Source organism: Dasypus novemcinctus, chromosome 1 (assembly GCF_030445035.2).
Source record: "Dasypus novemcinctus isolate mDasNov1 chromosome 1, mDasNov1.1.hap2, whole genome shotgun sequence".
NCBI lineage: Eukaryota > Metazoa > Chordata > Mammalia > Cingulata > Dasypodidae > Dasypus > Dasypus novemcinctus.
Window position 1 is genome coordinate 92,786,237 of NC_080673.1, and position 25,493 is coordinate 92,811,729.

The 25,493-nt window shown below is 38.0% G+C and overlaps 2 long non-coding RNA genes across 3 annotated transcripts in view; both read left to right on the forward strand.

Moving 5' to 3' along the window:
* LOC131277971 (uncharacterized) overlaps positions 1–25,493 on the forward strand; it is a 193,287-nt gene that overhangs the window by 148,209 nt on the left and 19,585 nt on the right. The gene's annotated exons all lie outside the window — the stretch shown is intronic.
* Positions 893–23,778, forward strand: LOC139439677 (uncharacterized). The gene is made up of 2 exons (XR_011649679.1): positions 893–981; positions 23,653–23,778. It is a non-coding gene; the product is annotated as an uncharacterized lncRNA (long non-coding RNA).

Genomic DNA, 25,493 nt, shown 5'->3' on the forward strand with positions numbered 1-25,493 from the left:
GAGATAGTTAGATTAAAGAAAACCCTATAGTTATGATTATAACTCTCCAACGGCATCGCTTTACATGGAAAGAAACTCAAACTCCCTCCTGAGGCCTACAAGGTCATGCATGATCTCCCTGGCCTCTGCCTGCTGTTCTGATCATCTTATACCACTTTCCCATTTGCTCATTATGTTTTAGCCATACTGGCCTTTCTATTTTTCCAATAAGCTTAGTGCTTTTTGCCCACTGCCTTTGTACTAGCTATTACTTTTGCTTGGAAAACTTTCCCCTCTCCCCTCATCTCCCCCCAAATTTCTTAGGACTGCTTAATTCTTATTATTCTGGTGTTAGCTCAAATGAACCCATTTTCCGACAACCCTTTTCAACCATCCTATCTCAAGTAGGCCACTCATCCCACTCTTTCTCTTTCATATGAACCTGTTTTATTTTTTACTAACTAAATTTATTTTGCTCATTTATTTGTTCATTTATTCATCTTCTGCTTTTCTTACCTTTCACTAGGGTGTAAGTTTCATCATGAGCGAAGTGATATTTTTGGTCTTGTTCAAAGGTGGATACACGGGCCCTTAGAAAAGTGTCTATTATTTTTCTGTAGATTGGATGAATTAATGAATACAAGTACTTATAATGAAAAAAGAAAAAATATTAAAGTTTATACCAGCAATCAAGTAAATGCCTTATAATGCAACTATATTTATTCCTTTTATTTGAATGTATTTTATTTTATCTTATTTTATTTTTGAGGTACCGGAGTTGGGGATTGAACCCAGGACCTCATAAATGAGAAGCCGATGCTTAACTAATGCTTAAGCCACTTTAGCTTCCCTGAGTTGGATCTTTCATTGAATTGCTTGTTGTTTGTCTTTGTTTTTAGCAGGCTCTGGGAACCAAACTGCGACCTCCCATGTGGGAAGCATGTACTCAACTGCTTGAGCCATATCTTCTCCCCAGCATTTTATTTTGAACCCAGCTTTTAGGTAAAATATTGTCTTCATCACCTATTGCTTTTTTATAGTCCACCCCAAATTTTAGTGACATAAAACAACAATTTATTATTTTTCACATTTCCATGGTTGGCTAGGGCTCAGCTGGGTGATTGTTATGGGTAGCTTGGGTGTGGTCTAGAGGCTAGAGCATCTAGGACGGCTTCAGGCTTTCTTGCCTGTGGCCCCTGTTTCTGTCAGGGAAGTTGGACTTCTACTCACCTAGTGGCTGGCTTCCAAGAGAGAACATTCAAAGAATAGTCTTCTCCTAAGGGAAAAGAAAAATTTAACTTTTATTGTATATTCACTCCCTCTAGGGCAATATGCTGAACAATGGGAATAGAAGAGATTCATAGTCATATTTAAGAAGATGTGGTGTGTTAACTCAGTTTTTGTAGTAAAAAGACTGTGTTTTTCACTGATGGCCAGTGTGTGTTTTGCAGGTTGACAGATACTGAGTTTATCTCCCAAGTTGCGTTTCTTGGCTGAAAGGAATTGGCAACTGGGTTGCCTTGACCTACAGGGATTATGTTGACTATTACTAACTGGAGAATAGTCCAGTCTTCCACTCTGGGGAATTTTGGATTTGAATGTCTTATTAGGCTCTTAGTGCATCTTACCTATTTATTTTCATACAGTTAAGTCTCAATTATTCATATAAGCATAATTGAATCCTTAAGCTAATGCCCATGTATGATTTTAAAAAAGTAACTTCAGTTTTCTGTCTAATCAAATCTTTTATGAGTGGCTAAGTGTCACAGCCACACCAATGGCACCCCAATCTTTTGTTCTTACCACATCTACTTCTTGAGGTCTAGATGCTCATTTACAATCATCTAATAGGTACCCCAGAGAATGCCATATAATCACCTTAACCTATTCCAATATTTGCCCCTTCAAATGTGTTTATCTCCAATATTTCATACCTTGAGCAATGCCACCATTATCCACCCAGACATCAGTAGTAGCCTTGGGGTCTTCCTTGATTCTGCTATCTCTTTCACTACTCATATTTAGTTTTTGTTTGTTATGTCTTAGGTGTCTTTCCTTTTCTCTATTCCCACCACTAATGATACAGTTCTGGGATTCATTATCTCTTGCCCACAGAATAGCAATAAAATGTTATCCCTGCCTCCAGCTTCACCTTCTCTAATAAACCCTCTACACTTGTCAGAATTACCTTTAGGAAAGCTACCCTACTGCTTAAAATCCTTCAATGAATTTATATTGCCACTGGTTAGAGAACAAATTTCCTAGAGTTTGCTCCCTAAGGTATTCAGGCTCCATCTCTGGCTACTATTGCCCACAATCTCCTCACAAACCTTTATGCTTATATTTCTAGAAAGCTTCAGGTTCTTCTGTGGTCCATGCTTCCACATTCACTGTTTTTCCCATGGTATGGGACCCCCTTCTCTACTAGACTCTCAACTCATCCTGTAAAACTCATCTCAAATATTGCCTCTTTGAAGTTATTTGAGAGTTCTATCACTTTCCCCCAAATAAAAATATTCTCATTTGTGTTCCAATAGTACTTTAAAAAAATTTTATTTTTTAATTTATTTTTCTCCCCTTCCCTTCCCCGTTGTCTACTCTCTGTGGCCATTCACTGTGTGTTCTTCTTTGTCTGCTTGCATTCTTGTCAGCGGCACTGGGAATCTGTGTCTCTTTTTTGTTGTGTCATCTTGCTGTGTCAGCTCTCCATGTGTGTGGTGCCACTCCTGGGCAGGCTGCGCTTTTTTGTGTGGGGCAGCTCTCCTTGTACGTGGGGCTCCCCTACGCAGGGGACACTGCTGTGTGGCACGACACTCCTCGCGTGCATCAGAACTGTGCATGGGCCAGCTCACCACATGGGTCGGGAGGCCCTGGGTTTGAACCCTGTACCTCCCATATGGTAGATGAAAGCTCTATCAGTTGAGCTAAATCGGCTTCCCCAATCGTACTTTTATTGTAATTTCTAGGCTTACTGTTTGAATCTCCTATCATTCCTCTTCTTTTAGTGTTCCTTCAATTTGAGTTGGGCAATATTGTTAAATATCTACATTTATATGAAGTAAAATAATCCTATTAAGTGAAATATCAGTAACCGTAATAGTGCCTTGCACTTCCTATGCCTTCCCATTCTTATGGCTGGCATTCTCTGCTCCAGTAAGCAATTGTAGATTCAAATGCACGGGAATCACAACCAAGATGCCCCTAGACAATTTGTAAAATCCCTCATAATTTCCATCAATAAATGCTAATTTCATGAATTCTATTCCACCCCTGTTTAAATCTGGCTAACCATACAGAAGATGTAGCAATGGTATCATCCATTCCGAAACTGCCTCCCTTCCTTCCTCATATCTATTTTATTTAGAAATCAAGGATTAATTAAGTTACCCACTTTGCCATATCTGTGGCCGATTAAACCAAATCAGCATTGCTTATCCAAGTCATGATAAGTAAGTTTTTATTGGTGTTAAAAAATTCAGTCCATTTATATAGCTCATAGATGATTAAAAAAGAAAAGCAATGACTTTATGTTCTTTTCTAAATTACAAAGTTTCTCCTTATTCCATATTGCAAGGCAAGGCAAGGAGATCTTTTAACATTCCTCATTTTTCAATTTTCAAAAATGCCAAGATTTGGTTAAATATTAATTACTATGTGTTTTTGCACTAATTTTAATATTTTAATTAATAGGGTCATTTTACTTAATTTAAACTTAGACATTTAAAAATACTGCACAACTTAAATTGTGTAAACACTGGCAGAATGGTAAATACTGGATACCAAAACTGAATGGTTTCCTGAAAAAAAGACATATTACTTATGCCATACTTTCCTTCCATGAGTATGGATTCTCTGATTAGAGATGTGGCAACCAACTTGCAACCATAACATAGTGAACCAAAAGACTCAGAGAGGTGCTACCCTTGACATATTTGTTTAGCTCACACCAAAAATAGCAGCTGCACATTTAATAATTTTTGCCATATGAGAAAAAATGGTTGTATTTGGTAAGGGTGTTGAAGAGAAGGTTGTTTCCACAAAACAAGTGCAAAGAAACAAAAGAGGCTATTTTAATTGAAAGGATATTTGCTAAAGCAGTTTGTGTTTATTAGCTCTGTTAGTCTTATTTATTTGCTTTCTTGTCTCCATTTCTCTCTCTTAACTTGTGTTGTCTACCTTGAAGTTAACTAGCTTAAATGGGAGCGCCATGCCCTTAATTTGATCTTTACCCTCAGTTACTTCATCAATAAAGGCATTTTACTGAAACTTTTTCTTCAGAGTCTCTTTTAAAAATGCCACTTATGTGTTTAAGAAATAATTTTAGGTGTGGTTACTGGTACATAAAACTTGAAACTGACTGGAAGTAAAAAGATTAGAAGCCCACTGAGTTTTTGACAGAATTGAATATCAAAAATAAAACCAAAACCCCACACCAGTTTAGAAAACCTGTGACTGCTTGAGATATACAAATATTGGACCCATAAAATTTTTTTCAATTGACAATTTCTTCTGTATGTTTCTCCAGTATCTTACTTTTATCCACTACCCCTCCCCCCCAGAAACTTTATGTTACAGAAAAGTCACATAGAAAATACAGGGTATTCCCACATCTTCCCCTACCAATAACATCCTACATGAGTGTGGTACATTTGTTATAATTGATGAACAAATATTGAAGCATGGTTACTAACCATGGTCAGTGGTTAACCTTATGGTTTACCTTTTACACCATACACTTTTATAGGTTTTGAAAAAAATGTATAATGGCCTGTATTCTTCATTGCAAGATCATGCAGAACAATTCCAGTGCCCCAAAGATGCCCCATGTTTCACCCTTCCTCCCTCCTCCCTGGAACCCACAGCAACCACTAAATTTCGTTTTTTACGAATGAATTTCATAGTTACATGCATTAATATTGAGGACTTGACATACTGGTCTGTTTTCTTTTATTAGGCACTGCCTATGTACTCGAATATTCTTGCCCGTCTGTTAGAGAATGTAGCAGGACTCTCCAGGCTGGGAGTTCAATATTTTCTTGTTTCTTATGTGGTCTCCATCTACTGAGATAATACCCTTTGCCAAAATGAAAACTTTCATACTCCATAGAAGCATGACCCCATTGCACCCTTTCCTACATATTCCCTGCCCCTAATTCCCTGTACTTGTGACCCTCTGCTGCCTCATTTGTCAAAAAAAGCTTTCCCACCATTGTAGTTTCAGTCACAGACCTACAAACCCCCAGAGTTCACCTGCTCTTTCCTCTAGTCCTCCCCTCAGTTCCATGTATAGTCCATCCCAATCCCCCATTCTGCTCACCTTCACATTCTAGCATTGTTAGTCCCACTCATGTCCCTGCACCACCATCCTCCTCCTCCACTGCCAAACCAAACCTTCCACCTAATCATGGGTTTTGCCCATACTGAGCATTGGCTCACCCAACTCTGCTCCCTTTCTGTCACTTGATAACCTATTTTCCAGACTCTAGCTCATGAGTCTGCTCAATAGGCTTAGGTCATATTACTGAGGTCATGCAATATTTGTCGTTTAGTGACTGGCTTATTTCATTTAACATAAGGTCTTCAAAATTTATCCATGTTGTCATGTGTGTTAATACTTCATGCCTTCTTACAGCTGAGCAATATTCCATTGTATGTATATACCACATTCTGCTTATTCATTCATCTGTTGATGCACATTTGGGTTGCTTCAGAGTTTTGGCAATAATGAATAATCCTGTTAAGAACCTTGGTGTGCATATATCTGTTCATGTCCCTGCTTTCAATTCCTCTGTGTATATACCCAGCAATGGGGTTGCTGGATCATATGGTAATTCTATAGCTAGTTTCCTGATGAACTGCCAAACTGTCCTCTACAATGGCTGCACCATTCTACATTCCCACCAGGAGTAGATGAGGGTTCCCTTTCCTCCACATCCTCTCCAACACTTGTAGTTCTGTTTTTAAATAAGTCCCTTAAATTTTTATAAGTATGATGCAGTTTCAAAGATTTAGCCTTCCATAGAAGGCTCCTCAATACCCATTTCAAATGAATATACTTCCAGAGGGATGAGCCAAGGCTCAAGGAAAAAAGTGAGATAAGGGAGTTCATCCCAGAGAGCAGAATCAGGATTAAATCAAGAAACCCCCTTATCCAGCTGTTCATATGCTGGTTGAGTCCTCAATCTCAGCAGAATTGCTGCTAATACCTACTCTCCAGTTCATCAGACTCACCCAGGACAACTAACAAAAGCATGGTTATGGGCAATTCCCATCCCCCAAAATAGAGGGTATCTACAACTGCAAGCAAGAGTTCCATCTGCTGGGATCTAAGCCTTCTCTCAATCAGAGATGGAATGGGCATCACCATCCTAAATCCTGAAGATTGAGGAATGAGCAAACATAAGGGGGGGATGCAACTATGAACTAAAGTAGACATTATTATTCTAACCAATGAAAGATTGTGTAATATTGATATGAAGGCAGTGGTAACCAGAGGTTCTGAGGAGGGAGAGGGAAGAATAGATGTAACATGGGGCATTTTTGGGACATTGGAGTTGTCCTGCATGACATCGCAATGACTGATACAGGCCATTATACATTTTGTCAAAACCTATAAAATTATATGGTGCAAAGTATAAACCATACTAGACCATGGTTAGTAGCAACGCTTCAATATGTGTTCATCAATTTTAACAAATGTACCACACTAATAAAAGATATTGTTAATGGGGAAAATTGGTATCATTTATGTAATCTAAAGCTCTTTAAAAATAATTAAAAAAAAGGAAACCTCCTTACTCCCAGAGCATGGGACCAGCATAGTGTTTGTCCAGTGATGATACTATGTCTCCCATTTTTCTTCTTCTAAACAGTGGTGTTTTTAAAAGTTATCCTGGCATTGCTCCACCATTTAATATATTAAATATTGAATATATGTGGGAAAGAGGGGGGCAGAAATACATCATTTTAGTTTATTCAGTGTGATATACAGACCTGATGTAGAGGACAGAGCTAGTGCATGTATCTTCCAAACCAAGTGAGAAAGGGCCTAAGATAACTCCTCCAAGATGTTGGGGATGTTTGTCAAAGGGGAAACTGTATTTTGCTTTCTGGATATTTGGTGACCTTTTGAACCTTGTAGGCCCATCCAAGGTTATTCCCAGTCCAAAGGATGGGAAAGTTTTTGGAGGAACTTGATGTGTCTCCTAGATACAGAAAGATTTGCCTTTGTCCCTCAACCCAGGGAAGGCCGAGGCAAGAGATTGGTTAGAACAGCCTGTCAAGGGTAGGAGCCTTAATGAGAGCTACTACTTCCTACAGTTTGCTGGGTAAGAATATGTATTTTCCATGGACTATGTGTATATAACAGATGGGTCCAGGAAGAACTATCTTGAAAGCATGGGGATCATCCCGCTAGAGCAAGTGAGTCACCATGGGAACTTCTGAAGAATATTTGCTGAAAGAGGATTATAAGAGGTCAGTTGGAGAGTAGGTTGTTAATTGAGCAGTTGTACAGTGTTAAGGTGATTATATAATTTGCTTTTCAAAACCAGGACCTTTTTAAGGGTGAAAGGGTGCTATTAGCAATTATACTGAAACAACAGACATATCCAGTACTCCTAGGGCAAATCTGGATTTATGGCTACCCTATGCAGTGTAAACATCTCTAATGTGGGCTAGGCTAGTTTAAAGTGTCCCTGCAAAAGAGCACCATAGATGGAAGAGGCAGCCTTGGAACGTCCGCCATGACAGAGGGCATTTGACAGCCAAGAGAGAACTTCAACCAGCACCAGCTAAGAAAAATGGCTTTTCCCCCTTTACCTCTAATCCCTCCTCCTTACCTTAATCTTACAGCTCTAGGAGCAAAATATTGAGTGGGGGAAGAATATTGAAGAGAGAGCTGGAAAAACGTGAAAAAATAATAGACCATGTCCTATATCGCCATTGCTGGTTTATGAAAGCCCAGCTCAGGACTCTATCTTAGGGAAATAGAGCTTTAAATTGTATGAGAGATTGGAGTATTTCCTGAACTGTTCAAAATCTAAAAATGAGCTCCCCCCCCAATATGAAAATAACTGGAAAAATTACAATGTCTTCTTGAAGTAACAGTGGAAATAATAGTCAATACTTAAACTTTTTATGCTATATTCCAAGTGCTGTTCATATATATATGCATATAATATATATGCATACATATAACTATACACATATATAATTTTATTCTCACAACTATCTTGAGGTAAGTTTACCATCATTATCCCTTGTATTAAAGATTAGGAAACTGGGACACAGCAGGTTAGGTAATATGCCCACGATTGCATGGCTACTCATTTTGGGACTTGGATTGAAATCCTGGTTCTCCTGGGTCTGAGCTTTTCACTACTAACATTGCGGTGCTTCCTTCAGCTGCACTGTCTCTACAGAGAGCAATCAAATACAGTGGTGGAGAAAAATGAAGTTGATTTCTGACTGTGCTCCACTGAGTCCAGTCCATTTAATTAAACTGTTAGAAGTGCGTAGGAATGTGGTGTTAGCTCCCCAAAATCAGTGATAATTGTAAAACTGGTGAGAAATTTGTAGTGCCAGAAATACAGATCTGGTGTTATTACCAGCAGATCTTTTTGATACTTGAAAGTTATCAAAACTTACAGAGCAAATGATTTTCCTAAGGAATGGATTATAAGGTGTCCAAGTCTGTCAAGATATTTCCTGTTAATTAGCACGAATCTCTGTAGAAGGGGTGGCAATGCGGATGATGGGAGAATGAAGACTTCAGAGAAAAGAAAAAAAAGAAGCTGAAGAACACTGTCCCTGGAGTCAAGACTTACTAGAAGAGCCACCAACATTATATATATGCTAGTGTAAATAGTCGGGAATAGAGCTTATTGTTCTTTTTTTTTCCCCTTTTTTAAAGGAAACAAATTTTGCCTTGTTAAAATCAATTTCCTGCCTATAGAATCTGAGTTTCTCTCATTTCAAGTGCAAAATGAGAATCAAATTCAAATGTGATATCCTTTTCTTCCAGGTTACACCTTGTCTGGCCCTTAGCTGTGTGATATCCAGCAATGTTAAATAACCCTGACAGAAACTGCTGTCTTGTTTTATCACATATGATTTGCCTATATTTTATGGTTCATAATTGCGGACAGCAAAGAAGCAACAGGATATCTGAGGTGCTTTTTATTCCTGATATGGTTAAACATAATTGAGAACAAAGCAAGACCTTCTTTTTTTTCCAGTGAAATAAATTCAGTGTCACAAGTCTGGGCCAGAAACTGGTTTATGACAGAGCGTTCTGGACGTCTCTCCAGCCTCCTCTTTGTATCTGATGCTAGAATCCAGTGGACTTGGTTCCGACGGTTTGCCGATCTCTGCGGCTGCTCCTCCCACTGCTCCCCTTGGGCGGCTGTCCTTTGGGTTGTACCACAGCTTTATGAGGTCTCCAGGTCTTGAGTATGTTTGCAAACCATGCACTGCATCCTTGCAGATCAGGTACAGGGAGGAAAGGGAGGGGCTCTACCCTTTAAAGGTGAAACTGCCACAACCTGTCATTAACCTGATGGAGTAAAATTACCACTTTGTTGGAAGCATGAAATCACAAAGTAGAGCGAAAGAGCACTTTCTGCTATCTTGTCCTTTGTGCTTACTGCTCTAATGTCAGCTTATTTTGTCTACTTCACTCCCATTGAGCGAGCTGGCCTTCTTTCTGGGTGCCGCTAAGACAATATAGCCTTTAAGTTCTTTCTTTTCTTTCATATATATATAAAATACACACACACACACACATATATATATATTACAGATGTCATCTGTAGGGATTTGCTTTACTGCTTTGTTATTCTCCATTTGGAACAAGGAATGCAAATATTTTTCCCTTAAATCCTCTGTAAGTATTTATTTTTAAGATGCAGAATCACTGTGAACCTCTCCCTTTCCCTCTTTTCTGTACTCTAACACCATAACTGAGAACTAAAGAGAGGGAAATGGTGGAAAGTGGTCTATGTCTATTTCTAATTAATTTAGGACTCCTGATTTAGAGACACTTAAGTCCACGCTGCAAAACTTGATTTAATGTCCTCAGTCCGCTTCACTTATTCTCTATGCTTTAGAATCGTGAGTTCACCGCATCATTAAACTATCATAGGATAAGTGCCTATTATTTGCCATATTAGTGAACATTATCAGAGGAAGTAGTGATCCTAATTCTTCTAGTGCCTAAATTGCTCACCTTTCATCTACATTTCCCTGCATTTTCTTAAGAAAGTTTTATCTTACAAGCATTTTAGGTATCTTGTTTGAGCAGCCTGAAGAAGGTACCTGAAAGAGAGTCTAAGTTAGCCAGGTCTAATTATAAAGATCTAAAGGATAGTCTCAGAAAATAGGTCACTTTAGCAAATTTACTGAAAGAACTCTACTCATTCTGTCATTCTTAAGAGATTGAACAAATTCATGATTTTCTGCTTGTGGAGATAAAATCTATGCAGAGATTGTAAGTCCTGAGTTCTGTTTAATTATCCAGGCTTTTGTTTCCTTTTGCCCTTCAATGTGCTACATTCTTAAGAAGAATCTTGAAGGAGTATCATGAGGAAGACACAAAAGATATCTTGGACCTCCCTTTAAAATTTTTAACATTTTATAATGATTTAAGTGTTAGAAAATCAGAGACACATGGATTACATTTCCCTTGAAAGACACATGGGTTTGAAAAACTAAGGGAATAAAGGGTTGGCAAACTGTGGTTGGGGTAATATTGAATGCAAAACATTTGGGGAAAGTATTTCGTTTTTGACAAGCACTGAAAGCCACCAAGTTAACTCATCTGCTTTCCCTCTTCTTTGCTTCTGGGACTGGCCTAAAACCCAGAAGCTTTTGAGGTGAGAGGATACAGGAGGTTTTGTATTTCTTTGACAGGAAGTTAACCTTTCCTTCTCTCTCTGTTCCCATCTTCTTTACCATATTTCCCACCACATGTGTGGATGAATATATCTCACCTTAAAGAATGCTGTAGTTTGGGATGGTGTGCTTCAGAGATGAGTAAATTCACATGGCATTGAACTCTGAGAAACTCAAAGAGGGGGGATTAATAAATCCTTTCTGGGTGCAATTGCCTGAACAGCTTAAAAGATTCATGCACCTTATAGTTGCTATTGTATGATGGTTTGCTGTTGTTGGTGTTTTGAGGCAAACAGTCCCCCCCTCTCTCTCTCTTTCCCTCCCTCTTTCCTTTTCTTTCACAAATATTTATTGAGCATTTATTATGTATAAGGCATAGTGTTAAATACTTCCAGAAACTGGAGATTTGTTTTTGGTATTTCTAGGTGGTGAAACAAGCCTAGTAGAAACATGTAGCAGAAAAGCATTAGCTTTAATATTTTGAAGTTTCATTTCTCATTTAGGCATTTGCAGATAATTATGAATAATCCATTATTTTCTCTCCTGCTATTCATCAAACCTTTTATATATTGTTTCTGGCAGGCATACCTCTTTGATACAGAGTCTATAATAGAGTAACAAATGCAGTTTACTCATAAATAGGTGGTGAGACCTTACATACGTCAATGGTATTCTAAATGCGGGCCTAAACGCAGCAAACCATCCCAGGATGGTGTTACAAAGGACAAGATATGAGTCTTACCCTAACATCTCCTTGGAGCTTTGCTTTTCAAACTCTCTATTATAGTTATCCCCCTTCCCTAATTACCAAGGTCATGTGAATTATCTCTTTTCCCCTCCCCAGATTAAGATAAGGGAGACGTGTAATTACAAAAGCAATTGAGTCTACTTTTCTGCCCTCAATTGTACTGCATACCTAGAACCAAAGGACAAACCTGGAAGCACAAAGATTTGTTTTTCAAGATTTGGGAAAGGGGACCTTATAACACATAAACTTATTAGGCCTGTAGAAATAGAATTCAGGCAGGTTTGAAACCAGCGCCCACTGGTGTATGAAAGCCTGAAAACCAACTTTGGACTACTTAGTCTTACAGTAAGAAATATTAGGGGGGAGCTAAGATTTTATCTTTTTCTTGTACCTGGGGGGCAAGCAGGCATGCAGCAAGACTTCCCAGAACAAGAGAATTTCAAGCCCCTGTGAGAATGTCAAAGAGAACTTCTCAAAGGACCTGAGAGTGCTACCATTTATAGTCAAGTCTTCATCCTTGCTTTTTACCCCCTCTTTACAACAGATGGTCCTCATTGAACAAATATCTCTTTGCTTAATGGTTCAGGCAAATTTTTGCAATATGTGAAAGGTGTTGCCAAACATTTTAATGGAGAATTAGAATCTTGAAAAATCATTTGCTTCTTCTTTCCCTGCTTCTGAAGAACTTCATTTCCATGACTCTCTGAGAAATTTGAGCATGGCTGAGATATTTTGTTTGCTTTTATGATCTTTCTTATTTTAATTTGTTAGAAGTCTTGGATTAAATTTGGGATCTATATGCATCATATGCTTCTCAAACCTCTAGTTAAGCCAAGATAAGCTTATTTTTTAATCCTGTTTTTAAGGTTTTAAAAATTATATTCAAAGCCAAATAGCTTTTTATCAAAAGTTGCTGCATTGTATACTACAGCATACTATAGTATACTTTGGCAGTATCTTATATAATCACTTAGACTTTTGAACCTCATTGTTCTACATAGCATAAATAGATAAGTCCCTCTATGACAAAAAAAGAAAATGATAAGAAAAATAAGACTCTACAAATATTTCTATATTCATTGGGAAAATAGCAGTTTTAAAAAAAAAATTACTGCAAAAATAATGAATTCTTCCAATGGCCAAATTAGAGTTAAAAAAAAAAAACAAAACATTTGTGGTGTTTTAGAGCTATGCACCCCAGAAAAACATGTTTTAAAGTTAATCCATTCCTGTTGGTATGAACTCTTTTAAATAGGACCTTTTGATGATGTTACTTCAGTTAAAGTGTGGTCCAGCTGAATCAGAATAAGCCTTTTTTTTTACTTTTTTTTTTTAAAGATACTTAGAATACATAAATGTTACATAAAAAATATAGGGGATTCCCATATGCCCTGCTCCACTTACCTCTCATATTTTCCACTAACAACATTCTTCCTTAGTGTAGTATATTCATTGCAATTGATGGACACATTTTGGAGCATTGCCACTAAGCATGGATTAAAGTTTATCTTGTAGTTCTCACTTTCTCCTGCCCAATTCTGTAGTTTAAGGCAAGATATATAATGGCCTGTATCTGTCATTGCAGTGTCATTCGGGATAATTCCCAAGTCCTGAAAATGCCCCTGCATTGCACCTATTTTTCCTTCTCCCTGCCCTCAGAACCTCCTGAGGCCACTGCCTCCACATCAGTAATATAATTTCTCCCATTGCTAGAATCACAATAAGTCTATAGTAGAATACCAGTAAGTCCACTCTAGTCCATAGTTCACTCCCCAGTCCTGAGAATTCTGGGATGGTGATGTCCACTCCTCCTCTAATTAAGAGGGGACTGCAATCCATTAGGGCCAATGGATGGGACCCTCTTGTTTGCAGTTGTAGACTTTCTTGGTTCCTTGGTATGGTAGTTGTCCATCATCACCTCCTTGTTAGTTGTCTTGGGTGAGACCAATGAACTGGAGAGTAGGTGTTGCAACTCTGTTGAGTTTTCAAGGCCCAGCTGGCACATGAATAGTCCAAAGATTTAAGTCTCTTGGATGTACATCTGCCAACTCTAGTACTAAATATAGGTTCAAATAGAAGAACAGAAGAGCCATGTGTGGGAAAACCACAACTGATTCCAACTCTGTCACCCTGGGGAGCATAAATTCCAAAGTTGGGCCCACTGGAAAGGTACCAAACTCCTGAGTTATCTGCTCTGACTATAGTGTCTGGATGTCTCCAGAGCTCTCAGGAGTCCCACTATTTGGAGTAGTATCTACTTTGGCAGTCAATAAGATCCTGCTGAGACATGCGTAAGCATATTCTCTGAAATGACGTCCTGACTCACTTTGAAGTCTCTTAGTCACATAAACTTATTTGTCAGAATAAATCTTAATCCTTTTATTGAAGTCCTTAAAGGGAGGGTCACAGAGAGATATAAAAGTTAGAGGGAGCAGCCAAAAGCTGAAGATCAGTGGAACCTGGGAGAGAATGGTGAGGACAGGGGAAGCCACCATGTAAAATGTCATGTGACAGAGAAGCCAATGACCAAGGATAACTAACCAGCAGCCAGCCCCAGATTTCCAGTCTTCTTGAGCCAACAAATTCCTATTGTTTAAGCCAACCCTTTGCATGGTATTTGCTTTAGCAACAAGGAAACTAAAATACCATAGAAATCACTAGATCATTGTGATAGCCACTAAAGACTCTGTCAGTAACTTATACACTGTAAAATGGTGACAATATATTCTTCGTATATTGTGTTTATATATATACCAATATATATGTATATATTATAATCTCTCAGATACTTACATTAGTAAAAAGTTTTCATGATATATTTAATAGTCTTTATATTACACAAATTCTGGTTCTTATTCCAATGGAATGTTTGTTTCAGAAACAAATAAGTCAGGGGGACACAGAAAAACCCAGAGAGGCTGACATATGCATTGCCATGTGACAGAAAACACAGGACCAAGGATTGCCAGGAGCCAGTCCCAGAATGTCACAGACTTCTGGGAGAAAGCATTATCTTGATAATACCTTGATTTTCGTCTTCTCCTAGACTCAAAACTGTAAGCCAAAAAACAATGTCTACCTTTTTCTTCTTAATTAACTGTTTTCTAGATCATTAATATTTTAGAAATAATAATTATTTTTTTATTCGTTGTTCACAAGCAAGAATTGCTGATGTCTAATTCTTTTACTCTTCCATTTTAAAAAGACCTTCAGGCTTTTTCATCATTTAACCAGTAGATGGAGCATGAAAACCTGCCATTTTAATTATGTTTGTTAGATTCCCAGCAATACTTTAGGACTTACAGTCTTGTGGGTTTGGAAAGGGCATTAGTGCTAGTTTAATTCTCTTATCCTACAGATTTAAAAATAGTGGTTAGAGTCAGTGCTAGAATCCAGGTCTTTGCATTTTCTCCTACACCACCTGCCCTGATCGGCATCACTAGATGGCCACAGGAGCACTGAACTCAGTTCACTTCAATTACCAATTAAGGTCCTATTGTGTTCAATGCAAGCAGAAATAAACAAAACAATTCTTGTCCTGCAAGTGCTTATAGTCTGATTTAGGAAATAGATAAGTAACTAATAATTTCGACATAGTGTACTGAAGCCTTAGTAATTAGAGCCATGTCATGGGTGCTCAGATAAGGAGACTCTAACCCAGCTTGCTAGTGGGCAAGGAGTAATGGGAAGCAATGGCAGAGGGTGGTGTCAGAGTCGGGTTCCAGAAGTAGATAGGCTGGAGCTGAGACTTGAAAAATTAATAGGGATTATCCAGGTAGAGTAATATTTGGGTGATAAATGGGTGTTTTTGGAAGATGGGAGTCATAATGAAAGATAGGAAAATACTAACAGTCTGATATCTATGGTGTTCCAGAGAAAAATTCAGGGTAGAATCAGTCAATTTCACTGAGTGGTGATCATATTATAAAAATTAGGACAGGTAGTCCTAATCACCTTGTAGCAATTTTAAACTTCCGTCCATGAAAGGATTTTGTGATGAAAGTAAAAAGACAACCTACAAAATGGGAGAAAATATTTGGAAACCACATATCTGATAAGAGTTTAATATCCAGTGTATACTGCCACAACAAACAATGCCTCAAGATGGGTGCTCTTGAGGGTTCTAGAGATATGTGGACACTATAGGCAGGGCAGACAACCGTAGGAATTTAGCACTCTGTCTGCGCCTTGCCTTGGAATATATGATAACCTATCTCCTCAATGTAGCAAACTTAGACTCATTTATAATTTCCCTACACATGGTTCTTCTGCTCCCTTTTATTAAAATCTGTAATTAGCGCTATATATATGTCCCAGAGACTTAAATCTTCTATATATATGTCCCAGAGACTTAAATCTTCTGACTATTCATATGCCAGTTGAGTGCTGAATCTCAGCAGAGTTGCAGCCAACACTTGCTGTCCAGTTCCTTGGACTCACTCAGGACAACTAACAAAATGATCATGATGGGCAGTGCCTATCCCCCAAAACAGAGAGTTATCCATAACTACAAGCAGGACAGTTCCATCCATCTGTCCCATGGAATCTAAACTCTCTCTCAGTCAGAAGTAGAATGGGCATCACCATCCCCAAATCCTTCAAAGATTGAGTAATAAAGACACATAAGGTGGGCATGCAATGATGGACCAAAGTAGACTTAGTGTTATTCCAGTAATGGAAGAGCTTAAAACACTGATATAAAGATAGTGATCACCAGAGGTTCTGAGGGGAGGGAAAGGGAAGAATAGGTATAACATGGGGCATTTTTGGGGACATGGAATTGTTCCATTTGATATTACAATGACATATACAGGCCATTATACATTTTGTCAAAACCTATAAAGTTGTATGGTACAAAGTATAAAACATAAGTAAACTATAGACCATGGTTAGTAGCAATTTTTCAATATGTGTTCATCATTTGTAAAGAAGGTACCAAGCTAATAAAAGATGTTATTAATAAGGTTGAGAATGTGAAAGTGGGAGGTGGTGGGGTATATGGAAATCCTCTCTCTCTCTTTTTGCTCATTGTCTGCTTGTTGTTGTTGTTTTTGCTTGATGTCTGCTTGTTGTCTGCTCATTGTTTGTCCTCTTTAGAGGCACTGGGAAACAAACCTGGGACCTCCCATTTGGGAGGTGGGCACTTAATTGCGTGAGCCACATCCACTCTCACCTCCTCTATATTTTTTGATGTAACTTTTCTGTAATCTAATGCTTCTTTAAAAATAAAGTTTAAAAAATATCCAGTGTCTATAAAGAATTCCTACAACTTAACAAAATGTCAAAAAAAAAAACCCACAGCACAACAATTAAAAGTGGGCAAAAATTTGAGTAGATCTCTCTCTAAAGAAGATATATAAATGGCCAAAAACACATGAAAGGATGCTTAAGATTATTAGCGATTAGAGAAATGCAGATTAAAACCACGATGAAGTACCATTTCACATCCACTAAATAGCTACTATTAATATTACAAAAATCAGAAAACTACAATTGCTGGAGAGGCTGTGGAGAAATAGGAACAATCATTCATTGGTAGTGGGAAGGTAAAATAGGGCAGCTACTGAGGAAGAGAGTTGGGTGGTTTTTCAGAAAGGTAAGTATGGAATTACCGTATGATTCCTGTTCTAGTATATACCTCCAGAATTGAAAGTCGGGACTTGGACGGATATTTGCACACCAATATTCATAGCAGCATTCTTCACAATATCAATTGATGAATGTATAAATAAACTATGGTATATATTTATATCATATTTTGGTATTTTTATTCCAGTGTAAAAAGGGATGAAATTCTGATACATGTATCTTATGGATGAACCTTAGAGACACAGTGTTGAGTGAAATGAGCCAGACACAAAAGGACAAATATTGCATGATCTTACTGATATGAAATAATCTGTGTAAGCAAATTCATAGAGCCAAAAACTGCATTACCAAGGTCTATGATGGCTGAGATGTCAAAGACATATCAGCTGACTCTAATAATATCAAAGGGTATCACACCCAGAGGAATAGATTAGTTTACAACATAATCTCTTTTTTTAAATTCACAAAATAATCACCAAATGTCACATTATTCACAACATTTTAACCTCTTGAAAAGTCTTTAGAAGATTACATATTGTATTAGGAATAAAATATGGAAAGAAGAATGTCCTTTAAAACTATTACCTGTTTTGTCTTTTACATATATAAAATATTCCCTGAAACGTTTTATGCCAAATAGATATATTGAGCACCCAGTGTATTCTTTTCATTGTGCATAAGAACGATGAACAAGACTTACCCATGCCTCTGAGATGCTTGTAATATAGGGCAACTCAGTATATAATTGAAATAAAGTTTCACGTATTCTTTTTAAATTAATGCTTAAATTACATTTAATTTTCTTTCCCTCCCCTTTTGTCCCTTTCTCTCCTTCTTTCCTTACTCACTTTCTGTTTCCTTCCTCTTTGCCTCTATCTCTGTCTCAAAGCTCCATGAAGGAAAGAGACTGTCTTATTTCTTCCTTACTGCCTCTGGTGTCTTGCTAAATGCCTTGCACAAATATATGTCAAAATATTTAGTGAGTGAATAATGGACCCTTATCTGAATTGGGTTTTTTTTTTTTTGCCCATTATTTATAGGAAAATAAATAAATAAATCAGATTGGGCTGGTTTAGATAATCCCCATGTTCCTGTGTGTGCTCCATAAGGACAATGGTGGTGGTAATTGTCCCAGTCGTTCCAGTGCTCTGTTTCTACAATTTTTGGAGCAGTCTAGGCCACCTAATTATTGATTTCCAAGTGGGAAATCATTAAAGGGAATGCTTCTGCAAAGACAGGAATGCAGAATAGACAAACTGACTTTCAGGCATCATCTTTGTCTCATGATCTATAAATCATTAACTACTAATCTCCCCCGATATGTAAACACATGGCCTTCTATGTTGATAAATCAAGTTAATTTTATTTATGTATTTTATTGTGCAATATCCCTTTAGGACACCATATTGTATTTTTTTTTAAAGATTTATTTTATTTATTTATTTCTCTCCCCTTCCCCTCCCCCACCCCAGTTGTCTGTTCTCTGTGTCCATTTGCTGTGTGTTCTTCTTTTTGCCTGCTTCTGTTGTTGTCAGTGGCATGGGAATCTGTGTTTCTTTTATTGTTGTTGCGTCACCTTGCTGCATCAGCTCTCTGTGTGTGCGGTGCCATTCCTGGGCAGGCTGCACTTTCTTTCCTGCTGGGGGGCTCTCCTTATGGGGCATGCTCCTTGCGTGTGGGGCTCCCCTACACGGAGGACACCCCTGCGTGGCACGGCACTCCTTGCACGCATCAGCACTGTGCATGGGCCAGCTCCACACGAGTCAAGGAGGCCCAGGGTTTGAACCACGGACCTCCCATGTGGTAGATGGATGCCCTAACCACTGGGCCAAGTCCGCTTCCCACCACATTGTATTGACACCTTGGTAATAAATCAGAAAAGAGTCTGATTTTTATGATCTCTGTGGGATTTTCTGCCAATGCGGTAATTTGGAACTATTTTTGCACTAGAAACTTTGTCTCTACATTGACCTGGTAAAAGGAAAAAAAAAATTAGTAATCACTATTTCCTTTCTTTCTGAATTCATACTATAAATCTGGAGTCACCAAAGGGTTTCAGAGTCCAAAATAATTTCTGAATTAACTCTTTAGTCACCAGTATGGAATTGAATATACATTTTGACCTTTAATGTGCTCTTATGGGGGTTTTAATGCTTAAAGAGGTATGAGGAGGATAAAATGATTGTCATTTCCTAAGGTTCTGGAGCAAAGGGTAAGCAAAAAAAATACACTTTAACTTTATTAACCAAACCATGAAAAGAATGTATTTTATTCTTAGACTTTTGGAGTTGTGTGTGGAGTTGTGTGGAGAGACAGACAGATACATATACACACACAGAGGGAGAAGATTGGTTATAGATTATAACAATTTTGGTAAGATGTTTTCATTTTAGTCACCCCTTTTCTTTCTCTTTTAAACAAAACTTTTTTTAAAAAGTAACAGTTTATTGAAGTATCATTCAAACAAACCTACATAAACAATAAATGTATATTAAAATTTGTGAATTTACAAAGGAAACATGCATATCATTATATAAGGCTCCCGTGCATCTTCCCATCACTAATACCTTGCATTGTTGTGAAATGTTTGTTACAAAACTATGAAAGAGCATCATCAAAATATTATTACTATCAATAACCCATATCTTACATTTGGTGTAATTTGCTCTCATTTCACTCAATTACTAACACCTATATTAGTATTATATATTTGTTATTGTTCAGGAGAAAGCATTCTCATATTTATCCTGTTAACCACAATCCATCTTCCACCACTGGCTTCCCTATGTTATACATTCTCATGCTTTGTACAATCCATTCAAGTGTCTCTCATTTTCATCACAGAGCTGTACTTTTGCCACCTCAGTCAATTTTAGAACGTTTTCATTATTCCAACAGGAAAAATCCCATATTCCCTTATACCCCTCTATTTGAGTCCCATAGTATTGAAAAAATATCTTCTTGCCACTGCTGCAAAAATTACTTTACTATTAACTATTGTCCATAAGTTACATTAGTTGTAATTTTCCCTTGTGTCACCATATTCTTAGCATTTTGTAAAAGATTAGCATTCTTATATTATTAACCACAATCTTCATCCACCATAGAAATCACTGTTATACTTTCTCTATATTTTTCTCTAATTTCCTCTTGATAGACATTTATTTCCACAGAGTACTTCTTTCAGCTACAATCATATTTATAAATCAGCAATGTTAGTTATACTCATTATATTATAATGAGTTACTCTCAACTATATTCATTTCCACATTTTTACAATTAACTTTATTAATAATGCTACATACATCAAGCCTCGTCTCCCATTCCTCTTTTTTTTTTTTTTGAGTCTTTTTTTTTTTTTTTTTTTAATTTCTCTCTCCTTCTCCACCCCCAGTTTTCTGCTCTTGGTGTCCATTCACTGTGTGTTCTTCTGTGTCCACTTGTATTCTTGTCAGTGGCACCTGGAATCTTTTTGTTATGTCATCTTGCTGTGTCAGCTCTCCGTGTGTGCAGCGCCACTCCTGTGCGGGCTTCACTTTTTTTGCACTGGGCAGCTCTCCTTATGGGATGCACTCCTTGCGCATGGGGCTCCCATATGCGGGGGACACCCCTGCGTGGCATGGCACTCCTTTGGCCCATCAGCACTGTGCATGGGCCAGCTCATCACATGGGTCGGGAGGCCCTGGGTTTGAACCTTGGGCCTCCCCTGTGGTAGGCGGACACCCTATCCGTTGGGCCAAATCTGCTTCCCGCATCTCCCATTCTTAACCCACCTTCTATTTCTTAGTAACCTCTACTCTAGAGTTTACCTCCATGAGTTTACTCTTCGTATGTAGTTCATATTAGTGAGACCATATAATACTTGTCCTTTTGTGTCTGACTTATTTCACTCAACATAATAACCTCTACGTTCATCCATGTTGTTGTATGCACCTTGACTTCATTTCTTTTTATAGGTAAATAGTTTTCCATTGTGTGTATATACCACATTTTGTTTATCCAGTCATCAGTTGATGGACACTTGGGCGGGTTCCCTATTTTAGCAATTGTGAATAATGCTGCTATGAACATCGTACAAATGTCAATTTGCATCCTTGCTTTCGGTTCTTCTGAATTTAATCCTCGTAATGGGATTGCTGGATCATACAGAAGTTCTATATTCAGCTTCTTGAGGTGCTGCCACACTGTCTTTCACAGGGCTGCACCATTCTACATTCCCACTAACAGTGAAGGAGTGTTCCTATTTCTCACATCCTTGTAGCTTTCTGCTTTTGTAGTAATGGCCATTTTATAAAGTGTCAAATAATATCTCAGTTTTGATCTTTATTTCCCTAATACCTAGTGATGTTGCACATTTTTCTATGTGCTTTTTGGCCATGTCAAACAAATCTTTGTTTAGATTAAGGCAAGGAGGCAACAGTAACTATCAAAGCAACCATCTTTCTTTGTCCAGTTTTCTGGATGTTATGATCTCTAAATTCTCTAAATGGGTAAGTTTGACTTCTATTATGAATCACAATACTTGTATGGCAATGGACCCAGATAGGTTCTGGAATTTTAGTAAACAGAAGCATATCTGTGTCTTCTGAAATGATTTCCAAATTCTTGCTTTGAAATGGAAGTTATTTTTATTCTCTAGATGACTTACATTAATTTTCTTTAGGTTTCCTAATTAATAGTGATCAGGGCATATTTACTTGACAGCATAATTTCATAGAGGAATAATAAAATAAAATAAAATTTTAGCTAGAAAAGAGTTTAGAGATCTTCTAGTCCAGTGCTTCATTTTATGAAAGAGGATACTGAGAATCAGAGTGGTCAGATGATGTGTTTGAGGTTATACTGCAAGTTAACAGCACAATTAGAATTAAATTTAAAGTCTTTTGAGTGTTCTCTATGGCTTTCCTCATTTAAACTCACAATAGGAAAATAATGAGTTAGTAAATGTTTAATATTTTCCCCCACTCCCTGATGAGTGAATGTGCATGCCAATGCTCTGCTAATATTTTTTTGTTTAGTTGGAGGACTAATTGTGGAACTGTCATGGTTTGTAGCAGTCACATTCTATGTTTGGGAGGCATGAAGTAGGAGCTGTGACAAGACAGGACAGCTCCTCCATTCATCATTCAAAACCTCTCCCATTAATTATAACAAACTGTAGGAGTGCAGATAAACATGTCCTACAGGCAGTTATGCCAATGAGACTGACAGATGAAAGGAAAAATTGGGCAAGTTGACTTGATTGACAGAAAGTAAAGTCAACTAATAGCTCCATTAACTGATGAAATCTAAGGACATCTCCAGATCGTTTGGGGATTCCAAAGGCATAGGATCGCGTGTTAGTATTGTTAAAGTCTTTTGTGTAAACTGAAAAAGGCCAGTATTAATTTTGTGCCTGATATTTACCATAAAGTAAAAAATATTACATATTTATTTATTGAGAAGACCGTATACACAAATATTTTCAATATTTGTCTCAGTGTGTATTTAGAGAGACAGTTTTTCAGTTAGATGAAATGTTTAAAGTTCCTTGTTACCAATTATCATCTTTGGAATATGGCAAAATGTTGAAGATAATGAATTAAGAAACAAGGCATGTTGGGAAACTAGGCAATCAAGAAGAGAAATTTTGGGCGGTGGACTTGTCCCAGTGGTTAGGGCATCTGTCTACCACATGGGAGGTCTGCAGTTCAAACCCTGGGCCTCCTTCACCTGTGGGGAGCTGGCCCATGTGCGGTGCTGATGCATGCAAGGAGTGCCCTGCCACGCAGGGGTGTCCCCCGTGTAGGGGAGCCCCATGCGCAAGGAGCGCACCCCATAAGGTGAGCCACCCAGCGCGAAAGAAAGTGCAGCCTGCCCAGGAATGGCACCACACACATGGAGAGCTGACACACAAGATGACACAACAAAAGAAACACAGATCCCATGCTGCTGACAACAACAGAAGCGGACAAAGAAGAAGACGCAGCAAATAGACACAGAGAACAGACAGCTGGGGTGGGGGGCAGGGGAGAGAAATAATTAAATAAATCTTAAAAAAAAAAAAAGAAATTTTGCTACATAAATAACCATCTCTATAGTTCTGAGATATAATTGGGGAGAGCTGAGAGATACAGGTAAGATCAAGCTTGGGAAGCTTTCAAAATGTAATTCTCATTACACCATTTTAAATTAGCTAAATGAACAGAGGAATCTTTTAGTTGAATGGAGAATCAAAGATGAACTTAGATTTTCAAAGTTGATATAGCTTAATAATAGAGTCAGGAAGACTAAAGATAAGATGCTATGAGGAGGGTAAAAATATTAATAACTTAAAAGGTTGATTTAGGTGTTTAAATAAGATGACCAAGGCAGGGCCAGAACTATTGCTTGGGGCTACTAAGTGGCAAAGCAAAACTACCTTTTTTTAATTCTAATCTTGCTCTTTCTTTTCTGTCCAACAGCCTGCAAATGTCATCATGGGTGAAGAGAACATTGTCAGACGTGATATAAACTCATCTAGAGACCTAAAAAACTCAGAATTGTGGTTTAGTTCCTCTCTATTATTTCATTAAAATGGATCAATCTAACATCATAATGACCTCTTTTTTTCTAAATCTGATTGACACTTTAAAGACATTATTACAATGGACTTTTCTGTAGCAATTGGCACTGTTGAGTGTTCCCTACCTCTTTATGATTCATTATGCAGTATGCATCTCCTTTTTTTTTTCTTTTACTGCTCATTTAATCCAGATACTGGGAGATCAGATCACTGTCCTTTAAATATTGGACCTTGCCAAACTTTATTTCACTATACTGTGGGACAAAAAGTCAGATGTCCTAGCTGTCTAGTCCCTCTAGTTTGACAGGTACCATTGCAGTCCGCAGAAATGGCAAATCAGGAAGCCCTGAGTGCTAACCACATGGATAGAATTGTATAAATTATTTAAGTTTTGTGGTCTTAGTTTTTAATCTGTGAAGTGAAAGGGTTGGACTAGATTGTCTTCTTGATCTAGGGAAGATGTATGGGCCCAGGAGACAGGATCAGAAACCTCCATAATTTGATGCAAAATTTGCCTATTTACAGGGTTTGAGGGAAAATATTTTTTCATCATTTTCTCCAAGGAGTTCCTGAAGGTTAATAGGTAGATGTTCTCTAAAACTTTTTCCAGTTCTAAAAAACACTAAATCTATGATTTAAATAGTTGGGTAAAACTTCTTGATTGAGAAAATTCTCATGTTGAAGAAGAGCTCCAACTAGGGAGATGATGGGTAGTGTGAGTTTGTGTGTCTGTGTGTAAAGAGACAGTATCAGGGAAATTGTGGGGTTGGAAAGGGATATGGCATAGTTCAGGTTCAAGTACTTGCCTGGTCTAGTTAGAAAATACTCCCAATAAATAGATGTGGGAAATCAACCTGGTCAGAATGAACATGACCAGAAAATGTGAAATATTGATCGCCAGAAAGAGGTTTTAGGGTTGCTTCTTCAGGCAGTTGGTTTTGGAGTAAGAAATTATCCAGTAAAATCAGTACTCTAGGCAAGGTTTCATAAATACTTGCACATTTGGATTTGTCCTTGTGAATGGTTCCTTCTTTGAATCTGGCCACATACTATGAAGAAGAAGGGGCTTTACTACTGCCTGATGAGAGGCCACATGGAGGGACACCCTGGAAAATGAGAGGAAGTTTTGGCTGTCTCATCCCCAGCTGAGGTCCCAATTGAATTCAGTCACATGAGTGATCTCAGCTACTCCATGTCCTGCAGAATAATTACCAGCTGAGCCTAGTCAAATCACAGGAGCATGGGAAATAGTGTCATTGTTTTAGGCCACTAAATTTTGAGATGGTATGTTATACAGCAACAGATGACTGAAACACCTAGTTTACAAAGATTGGATGTTAGCCATGTACACTTACTAGTATATGCATTGGAGTCATCTTTGTTACTATGGCTTTACAAACTGAGATAAGAGAAAACAGGGTTCTATGTGTAGTTATTTAGTGGTTGAATTCTTTACTGTTCTCTTCTGAAGCTCCAAATTGTTTAGTTTGTGAGTGAACACAGTTATTCTCCCAGTTCCTGAACTAAGATCAAAGCATGAAAAACCCTCAGACCACCACACTCCTTAGTCATCAGTGCTTAGAAGCTACATGCTTTTTTTCCTACTCCCCTCCCATCATTGCAAAGTCTCTGCAGACAATCAGACTGGAACCTAAGCATCATGACCGGTCCCCAGGCACCACATGAGTGGTTCCTGAATTGTAGCTGACCTGTAGAACCAGGCTTCTGCCTTGATCTCAC